We start from the raw sequence: 10,596 nt of genomic DNA, 5'->3' as shown, positions 1-10,596 counted from the left end.
CGAGGGTCACTGCTCTCTCTCCACAGAAGCTTAATGAGATAAATTTCAGAAGGGAGCAGTGGGCTTTTATGAATGATATTGGACAACAGACCACATTTCAAAAATCAGAGTTGACTGAAAGATGCAGAAAATAAGATTCACTGTGATGTTTACTTTCTGAGAAAATATTTGATTTAGTAAAGCAAAATATAGTGTTAAATGCTCTCCCCCAATAATGTGCAAATACATATGTTAAATTTGAAAATAGATGCAAAGACAGATAACTTTAATCATCATCTAGTTATCAATATCAAGCGAGACATAAAAACATAGAGATATAACTGTCAAAAGTGTTTTTCAGTCTTATGGAGAAATTTCAGTTTAGGGTCCAAATGTTAGAAATAGTTCCCGTAAATAGAAAGATGCTCCTGTTTCCAGATGACATCATTCTTACTATATGAAATTCTGAAATAAAGAAGAATGTCCTAAATGAAATCTGAAATCAAGCAAAAAGGACTCTGCCTAGCAAGAAAAAAATATGAAGATTACATGTCATCTAATTATATACAGTTATAAAGATAGTCCATACAGTTAGTCCACCAATACAGGTAGGTATTGCTATGTATGGGAATGTAAGGGGAAGGATCTTGTACAGGTAGATAACGTATTGGGTCCTCAACTGAATAAGATTAAGAGAACAAAATGGATTACATCTGGAAAAGTGCACAATGCATTCAATGCCCCCATTAAAATACCCCAAAAATAAAAATCCTCTTTTAAAAGTTTCCTCCAGTGATACTATGTGGCTGTGAATCATGGGATAGAACAATCTCCCAAAATTGTAGCAGCCAGGGTTCTCCTCCCACCCAAGCCCAGGTCTGAGTCATTTTGTAGGCCAGCAACCACTATAAACCATAGTTGATGAGATTCCATGAATGGGTTTACTTCTACTCTAGGCCAACCAGAAGAGACATTAACTCAAAGCAAGAGATGTAGAAGGAGTAGTTACAGTCATAGTAACTCATAGTAATCTCATGTGATTCTCACACAAGCCCTGAGAGGTAGGCACTATATTACTATTCCCATTTTACAGACGAGGAAATTGAAATTCAGAGAGATTAAGTGACTTGTCTGGGCCCTAAAACTGGATATCAGGGGTGGAATGCAATCAAATATGGCAACGTAAGTGACAGGTAAGAATTCCTCTCATCAATCTACGGGTATACTCTATAAGTGACCATACCAATAGGAGGGGAGAGAATGCCTGCAGGGAATATGTATGGCCAAAGAACGTGCATGAATGGGCATATACATAGGGAAATCCATGTGACCAGGGAATAGGTGCAAAGGGGCACTCACAGTGTGCCTGGAGCACCTATGTGGCCAGGGCAAACGATGCCTCCGATGCTACAGAGCCACCGTACTGAGTGGGATCATTATCCCTCAGTGATGTCATCAGCTCAACTATTTTCTCAGTGTCGCTAGAGTCCTCTGCTTTCCTGTTTCCACCTGGATAGTAAACATTCTTCTCTGCCCCTTCACTGTAGGCTGGGGGTGGGTCTCTCTGGAGCTGTGCCTCTGCATTACCATATGCTAGTCTTCAGCTGTTCTGCTGCCAGCTGCTGAATTGCATCTGCTATGCAGCTTCTTCATTAGTGAAGAGGTCTGCCAGCACTTTAGCTTATAGTCCTTGGATTATGGTGCGTGTGGGTGCGTGTATTTTGAGGCAAACTCTATTAGCTACCTAAAGAAGACCTTGTGGTTCCGTTGTTTTCCAGTGATGTACAACTCTTCATGACCCTGTTTGGGATTTTCTTGGCAGAAATAGTAGAGCAGTTTGCCATTTCCTTCTTCAGCTCATTTTACAGACAAGGAAACTGAGGCAAACAGAGTTAAGTGACTTGCCCAGTCTTACACAGCTAGCAAATGTCAGAGGTCGAATTTTAACTCGGGAAGATGAGTCCTCTTGACTCCAGGCCTAGTGCTCTCTCTACTGCGCCACCTACCTGGCCAAAGAAGGTCTTAGGCATTTAAAAAAAATCTACCTTCTAATGTCTTTATATTACGACTATGCATCCCTCAACCTAATTTTCTAACATAACAGAGCAAAGTTTATTTTTACCTCCTACCCTATCCCTACACCAGTAGATCCCCTTCAAATCATCCTGGGGACTTCTACTTAGTGAACTCTCCAAATAGCTAGGAAGATCTGGAGCAGGAAGATTCCAATACCCATAATTACCCTGGTGACAATAGCGAGCAATTTTGGAGCAAGAAGGGCCAGGTGGAGCTTATAACATTAGTAACCTTTGCCCTGCTTCCCACCAGAAATCCAAATCCCCATCCTCCCTATAGGATCAAATTTTGGGGTCCTCCAAGGGGCAATGGAGAGATGTCTAGTAAGTTGAACTAGACTACAGTATAGATGAGGAATCATGTTCAAAGAAATTTAAGGCTGTTAAAAGAAATGATTAGGTCATGCAGAGAATAATAGGTGGATAGCCCACGTGCTCCTCAAATACCAACTGATAGGAAAAGGCTCTCAGCATCTTGGGTGGCCTAAATGTAAAGTAGGAGTTCTTAACTTTCTATGTATCATGGAATCTTTTAGAAGGAGAAAGTCTCTATGTACTCCACCTCAGAATAATGTTTTTAAATGTATTAAACACATGGGATTATGAAGGAAACTATACTGAAAAAGTTATCAAAATGTAATTTGTTTTTAAAAAGTTACAGACCCCAGGTTAAGAATTCCTCATTTAGAAGATTTACATGAGGACATTAACAATATCTGCTCAGGATAAGAAGACATGGATAGGTCACTTTCTGCATGGTTGGAAGGAAGGCCCACATCAATGTGACCACATATCCTTTGAAGTAAATAAATGGCTTAGTTTTTCTTTTTATTCCTCTTTACTTTTCCCATTTCTCCTCCCCTAAAATGTTGAAGTTTCTTTCTTATGGAAACCTACCTCTCTCCATTTTCCTCATAGATATACTTTGAAATGTGCCTTTGAAGGTGAACCTCTGAACTTGGCAAATTTTCACCATCATGTGATTAGAAATGAATTGATTTTGCCAGATGCTTTATTGTCTTTTCCTAAGTCATTCTCTGACTTGTCTTCTTCAGACAAAAATCAAGGCCCTCATCTCTGGAATGAACATAAATGGTGATATAATTAATAAGTTATGTGATTCCAGGAAGAAGCACAAAGGCCCAACAAGAACTAAGCAGGAACTCAGTGAGTCCGAGAGCACTTTACAAAGAGCTTAGATCTATTAAACACTCCTCATCACAGTTTTGATGAAAAAATTCTATGAGCCTGAGAAAGATGAACCTAACCGTGTCTAAAACTCAATTAAGCTGGGACTTATTCCTGAGAAAGTTAAAATATTTCTATAAAGTAAGACTAAGTGCAAATATTCTCCTGGTATTTTGTTATAGCCAAGAAGGATGAAGCATAACAGTATCCAAAGAACTAAAAATAAATATTATACCAAGGGCACTGGAAATATTATGATAGGCACAAGCAAGCTGCAACTTATAACCAAGAAAGAACTTTAAAGGAAAAGGGGAGTAAAAAATGTTATGAGGGAAATGTACGATGGAGGAAAAAAGACTGGTTTGTCGTATGACAAGGGCAAGGGATGACTAGTGTCTTCATGCTGTCAGAAGACCATGAGGAAAGTCTCCATCGTGTTGGGTATACCAGTTGAGATGACCTTAGAGTAGGAGATGGACAACAGGTGCACAGGAGCAACCAGCATGGATAGGTTGAAGTCTGCATTATTGCATATAACTTCTAAATTTATGGGATCACATATTTGAAGCCCTGCAAATTTTTTGGCCTTATGTCAGATTTTACGAAGTTGAGAAGTCATTGCTGCTAGGTATCTAAGGTCTCCACTCCCAGTTTTCTGTCAGTTGTCCCGGTCCTATAAGTCATCTTGTTCAAAACTCATTTCACAAACAAGGAAATTGAGATCCATTGAGATAAAACAAGTTTTGCAAGATCACAGAAACAGTAAGTTAACAGAGTCAGGATAAAAACCAAGGTTCTTTGACTCCAAATTCAGTAATCTTCATACTCCCCTTCATGCCTCCCTTAATCAGGTTATTCCATAATAAAAAGAATGAATCCCAGATCATTCTGTGTATTAGCCCAGGGAAAAATTGGAATGTGTCCATCTGAGATGCTCAAGATTGAATAGGATGAAGAATTGAATGGGTTGCATCTGGAAAATTACATAACACTTTCAATGGCCCCACCAAAGTTCCCAAACAAAAAGCAATCATCTTTTTATTGCCAATTTCCTCCCAGTGATACTGTATGGCTGTGAATCAAGAGATGCCACAATCTTCTCCCAAAACTGTAGCAGCCAGGGTCCTGAAATGTGGGCCCACAGAAAACGGCCTGAGTCACAGATGCTTTCCAGATTTCCAGTGCCTGGGGTGAGCCTGTGTAAGCCTCAGAACTTACCCAGACTGCTACAGCCTGGTGGTTTGCAGAAGACTGCCAGGCTCTTTCCAATTTCAAGTCAGCCTCCTTGAAACATAATGCAGCACAGCTGACTCAATTTCTTTGACCTCATTTTCATCACTCCTACATAGCTTTCCCCTGCAAACACTGAGATTCCATTGACTTCAAAAGGAACCGAGCATACAAGGAAATATATGGAAAGGGGATGAAAACTAGAATGAATATAACTGTACTGCCAGTAAGGGAAACAGAAAATGATAGATTTCTATTCATAATACCCTGTTCTTATTCCTAACTGCCTACCCTCCCAGCCATCTTTCAGATGCTTCCATAACACCTGTGAGCTCTTTTATGCCTAGACTTTCATCAAAAGATACAGGTTAAAAAAAGATGTTTAGAAGGATAGCTTCTTGTGTGCCAGGCCAAATCCAAGAACTGTGCTCCCAGGAAAAGACTGAGAGTCCAAAGCCACCTATGATGGGTAAGGGACAAATATATGGAACTCTGCAGTTCTAAGCTCCTTTGACTCACCCACCAATCTGTGTCCCTTTTCTCTGACTATGGAAAAATAATGTGTACTCACAAGAGATTGTGAATCACAGGGGTGAATTTCAAGAGTAGTCATGAATCATGGGGTGATTGCCAAAGGCAATAGCAGCTATTTCTTTTTTGTAGTTTGAATTGAATCTTAAAAATATTTAAAGGTGATTCTGGATGTCAAAAGGGTCTCAACTGGGACAGGCAGTAGTTAATATGAAAATATGTATTATGAATCTTGGAGGATTTTATAAAAGGAGTGATACTAAAAGTGATAAGGTGATTCAGTAAAAAGAGTACTGAATTTGGAAAAATAGGAACTGAGTTTGAACCCTAGACGTGCCACTTACTGCCTCTGTGGCCTTGAATGAGTTATTTAACCTCTGAGCTTCATGTTCGCTTAATATAAAATGAGGGTGCTGAACAAGAATGCCTCTAAGGTCCCTTCTAGTTATAAATGTGTAATCCTAAGACATGGCATAGAGGCTGGGAGACAAGTATATACTCAGGTGAATTGTGTAGGCAGTTGGCCCTTAATGGTGGAGTTATAAAAGTCGTTTTTAATGAAAGTGTAGAAAGAGAAGGGGAGGAAGGGAACAAGAGGGAAAGAGGACAGAGTCTATTCCAGGGGTAGGGAATCTGTGCCTCAAGGCCACATGTGGCCCTATAGGTCCCCAAGTGCAGCCCTTTGGCTGAATCCAAACTTCATAGAACAAAACCCCTTGTTAAAAGGATTTGTTCGGTAAAATTTGAACTCAGCCAAAAGGCTGTACCCAAAGAGCTAGAAGGCCACATGTAGCCTTGACACTGCAGGTTCCCCACCACTGGTCTACTCTATAAGGAAATCTGACAGAGTTATACAATTCAGAATATCCAGGCTGTAGTAACAAAGACAGCATGGATTGGGAAATACCCTGTAAGGAGTCTGTAGCAGAATTTGTAGAGTAGAAATACAGAAAAACCAGGATTCTTAAGGCAGAAACCAAGGGGATACCAGCTGAGAACATGTGCAACCAGAATCCAAGAGATTTCCCAGAGACCCCAGCAGAAAAGAACCTTGCCTTTCCACTCTCCCTCTCCCATCTCCCAAAAAAGTAGAGGTGGGTAGATGGTGAGGTAAAGGCTACCACTCAATCTGGGATTGGAGGGTGGAAATAAGACCAAGTAAAATAACCATACTGCCCATTTGATGACTCAGAGGAAGGTACTAAAAGAGGAATGACATTTGGGAGGGTAGAGAAAGGATATTTGAATATCTGAACAATATTTGAAACCTATGCAAAGTTAAAACCAAGAAATTGTACCTGACCTACCCAACTGTGTCTGCTTTGTAAACTAAAATTCCCTAATAAGGTAGAAAAGTTTAGTTGAGTTGAATTTCATAAATTGGCCTATCCAGGTACAGTCTCTGACGTGAAGAAATCTCCCCATTTCCCTTTTTGCCCCTGTATGGTGGCAGAAAAGAAGAAATCTGTAGGCCCTCGAGACCATAAACCACAAAATCACAGAATGTCCGATGAGGAAGGGAGGTCAGTGGTCATCTAGTCCAACCCATACATGAAGAACATTCTCACTGACACACCCAGTAAGGGATCATCCAGCCTTTACCTGAAGACCTCTTACCTTCCAAAATGGCCCAGTTCACTTCTAGACAATGCTAAGGGCTGGGAAGTTTGTTTTATTTTGTCTTCCTGAAACCAAACCTAATTTTGCCTTTACAGCTTCCAACCACTGCTTTCTGGGGCTGACTAAAATGGGCCTAATCCTTCCTTCATATGACAGCCCTTCAACTACTGGAAGGTGGCTAGAGTATCCCCTGAAGTTTTCTCTTCTCCAGACTAAACATCTTCCATTCCTGATGCTAATAATCCTGTGCCATGGACTCCTGGCCTTTCACCACCCTGGTGGCCCTCCTCTGGAAACTCTTTAGCTTACTGATATCCTTCTAAAACTGTGTCGTACAGAACTAAACATAATGCTCCATTTATACATATAAGTATATAATAATAATAGTTACCATTTATAAAGCACCTACTTATCTGCCAGGCACTGTGTTAAGTACTTCACAAATAAATCATTTGAGGCTCACAAAAACCTTGGAAGAGTAGTTCTATTATTCCCTTTTTACAGATGAGCAAACTAAGGCAAACAGAGATTAAGTAACTTGCTGATCATTTCTGATACTAGATTTGAACTCAGGTCTTCCCTTACTTTAGGCCCAGGGTTCTATCCACTGTAATTACATATACACAAAATAAGCACAAGGATAAGAAGCCTAGGCTTGTTTGTGGTTGTTAATCTGAGGAGACATTCCATATTCGACTTCAACTTATACTGATCCATCATTTCATTTGCATGTTCAGCTGAAAGCCCCTCTGGGCCTTCACAGAACTCATGAATTACTATAGCCAAAAACTACATCACTGAATGGTCAGCGTTCTGGAGGTAGGCCTCTCAACATTTGTCTAGGCTTGTCCTTGCCAATTATTAGCTTCATCAATCAAGGCAAGGACTCTTCAGTTTGGTAGATTCTGATAGAGCTTGTGCTTGGCCTTCAAGAGCCCACCATCCCCGCAACAGGATGAGACATCAGAATAGGACTTTGGTGGAGAGGATGCTGGGATCCACAATTTTTCCTCTACACTTCAGGATTCCCAGTGTCCAAACTGCTTCCCTAGTCACACCTCCCCCAACCTACATCTGATTTGAGTTATTTCTGTAGATGTGGATGATTCATCATACCTTCATTTTGCCACTAGTCTAAACTGCTAGCAATAGCCACTTAAGCAAGACTGTCCCAGGCCCCCATTCATGTTGTCTCATTCCATCCTACCTAATCCTACCACGTCTCAATCCAACTCTGCCCTCTCTTTCTACTATAATCTCTGGAATTTCCATTCCGTAGTAAGTAATATCCCCACCCTTTTGCTCTCACATTCTTTCTGTCTTTTAACCCTCACTGAGACTTGACTCTCCTCTGACAACACTGCCTCCCTGGCTATCCTCTTCACCACTGGCTGTGTCTTTCCTCACAACCCAAGTGGTATTGGTCCTAATGAAATTCTGAGTACTCTACTTCCCATTGTTACTTCTACAGTCTCCCTTTACCTCTTTCACTCAGTTTCCTTTTCCTTTTTTGAATCCACTCAATAAAAAATTTTACCCAATCAAAATGATGGTTAGTTACAGTATCTGACCCCCAGGTCACCCCCCCCCCTTTCTTGAGTTCAGCACCTGGCTCATCATCTTCCTTTCTTCTCCAACTTACCCTTGAGAGAAAGAGGAAATACTTATACAAGGAGTGTTTGATATTCAATAGAGGTTCTCTAACACTCTCTAATTTCATTAACTACTTTAATTCTTCTGACCTTCTCCTTCCCTCTACCTCAGCCATATATAGGAATGGTCACACACTAGATTTACCATTATCCACAAGTGTTCCACTAGCCTAATTACAAAATCTAGCATTCCCCTATATGACTGTAATCTTCTTGCATTTCACCTCTCCCTATCCTTCATCACTCCTACATTTGTTCTTTGCCCTCTTTGGGATCTCTATTCCCTTTCTCCCTCAGTACATTCATGGGCCATTACTCAACCCAATCCAATCCAATCAACATTTATTAAGCACCTACTACCCTACTATATGATAGGCAAGGTTCTAAGCACTAGGGATACAATTAATAAAAACAGTCCCTGCCCTTAAGGAATGTGCAGTCTAAAAGGGGAGACACTATACAAAAGAAGGCAGGAAAGAGCAGGGCACAGCAGAGGATACCTGACATGGGGGCATCTTCCTCCATAGCATGGAAACCAGGCAGAGCAGCAGACTCAAAGTGGAATGTGCTGAGAGAGCAGTTTTGGCCCTTTATAAAGGAAGGCATTGGGAGGAATTTGGTACTCCACTCTCCAACACTCCAATGAGGTGTCAATCAAGGTTTGATTAGCAGCATGGTAGTGAGTTTAGAAGTGATGAGCTTCTCCGGGGAGAGATATTTTGGTCTGTGGAGTTGAAACCATGCAGAGAAGTCGATGCAAGGTGGCCCGCTCTGACTTTCCTTTCCTCCCTTTCCTATGTCAACTCAATAGTTAGCTATTTCAACTCTACTCTTAAAGCTGTGCCCTCCCTTGATCTATTGCCACTCTTCTTTTGCTAAACCTTAGTTCTGAATTACATTTACTTTCCAGAGGGAAGGGCAAGTGAATAAGCATTTATGTAGTACCAATTACGCTCCAAGCACCATAAAAAATGCTTTATAAATATTTCATTTGACCCTCACAACCCTTTGCAGTAGGTACTGTTATTACCCCATTATACAGATGAGGAAACTGAGGCTAACAGAGGTTCAGTGACTTGCTCTGGGTCACACAGTTAGTAAGGTAGTAAATGTCTAAGGCTGAATTTGAGCTCAGGTCTTCCTGACTCCAAGCACAATACTCTACCTGCTGCCTCATACAATTGTCGTACTCCTACTCACTATCTACTGCATGAAGCTGGAGAAAGTGTCATACTATGCTGCATGGGTACATGGCAAACTCATGTTATCCAACATCAACTGGGCCCTCTGCCACAAGGTAGCCCTTTTTTCCCTTCCTAATTGATTCTATATCTTACTCCCCTTAGAAGCTAATCCAAACCTCTTTCCTCCTCATGACACCTCCCCCACCTCACTGCCTCAGCTGAGGACTTTGCTGTTTTCTTTGTTGAAAACATTAAGCCTATTCACTGACACCTTTCTCCTGTTCTAGTCTCTTCATATCATAACTTCTGAATATCATCTTCCACTCTTTCTTCCTTTCTTCTCTCTCCGACAAAGAGGTGGCCTTTCTCCTTGTCAATGTGCACTCACTCTCATCCCCTCTCAGCATGTTACACCTCAGTCAGCCTCCCTCTTTCAAATGTTTAATCTCTCCCTATAAAATAGTTCCTTTCCCACTGGCTTCAAACATACCTAATCTCCCCTATTTTTTAAAAATTCTCTCTCTAGTCTAGACCCTATCATCCCCTCAAGCTATCTTCCTATACCTCTCCTCCTTTTCTCAGCTAAACTCATGAAAAAATTGTCTACACTCACTGGCTTCACTTCCTCTCTTTTGACTCACTCTTCAAACCATTGCAATCTGACTTCTGACCTCATCACTCAACTGCAACTGCTCTCTCCAAAGGTACCCATGATCCTTAATTGGATATCTGATGGTTTTAGTCCTCATCTTTCTTGACCTGTCTGCTTCACTTGACCCTTCCAACTACACTCTCCTCCTGAATATTCTGTCAACACTGGCCTTTGGGGACACAACACTTTCCTGGTTTATCTGCTACCTGTCTGACAGCTCCTTCTCCATCCCCTTTACTGATTCATCATCCATATCACATTCTTTAACTGTGGATGCTCCTCAAGGTTCTTTCCCAAGCCGCCTTCTCTTCTCCTATGTGTTGTCTCTTGGTAACCTTCTCAGTTCCGGTGACTTAAACTATCACCTCTGGAGATGACTCCCACATCCATATGTACAGCCCCAGTTTCTTCCCTAAGCTCCAGTTCTGCAACACCAGTGCCAATTTTAAATAGATTTTATTCTCCAGGACAGTAATTGCATTTCC

The sequence above is a fragment of the Trichosurus vulpecula genome, chromosome 1 (assembly GCF_011100635.1).
Source record: "Trichosurus vulpecula isolate mTriVul1 chromosome 1, mTriVul1.pri, whole genome shotgun sequence".
NCBI classification, from domain to species: Eukaryota; Metazoa; Chordata; class Mammalia; order Diprotodontia; family Phalangeridae; genus Trichosurus; species Trichosurus vulpecula.
Note: the sequence above shows the minus strand (reverse complement) of the source record.